Here is a 476-nt window from a genome sequence, read left to right as displayed (position 1 = left end):
CGGGGCCTCGCCCCAGGCGTGCGCTCTCCGCGAGTGGAAGCGCTGGGGCAGCGGTGCGGGGGTTGCCCTGGCCCGTGGGGTTCGTCTATCGCTGCGTCACCGCCGCCGCCGTGAGAAGTCTCCAGGCGGGGATGGCTTTGCTGGGCCAGCGCATACCCGCGCCGTTGAGCACTGGGGTCCTGGGGAAGGCAAGGAGTCTCCAAGTCCTGTTAAAGCATGCGGTCCCGCCCTTCTACAGACGATCAAGGTCACCCAGAGCCGGATTCATAGCCAGGTCCAACCAGAATCATTCCAGCCGAAAATGGTGGTTGGGCATTGGCCAGAGTTGCTCTGACACGCATCCGTGCCTCTGATTGTTTGAAATACTGAAAACAGTCCAGGAGCCCACTTATTTACTGATCCCAAAAGGCCCAGGGACCCAAACAGAGCAGACAGAATTAAGCTTATAGAAGGGAAAGGACTTTTCCAAGGGTCAA

This window comes from Galeopterus variegatus, unplaced genomic scaffold, assembly GCF_000696425.1.
Source record: "Galeopterus variegatus unplaced genomic scaffold, G_variegatus-3.0.2 Scaffold3932, whole genome shotgun sequence".
NCBI lineage: Eukaryota > Metazoa > Chordata > Mammalia > Dermoptera > Cynocephalidae > Galeopterus > Galeopterus variegatus.
This window is presented reverse-complemented; position numbering follows the sequence as displayed.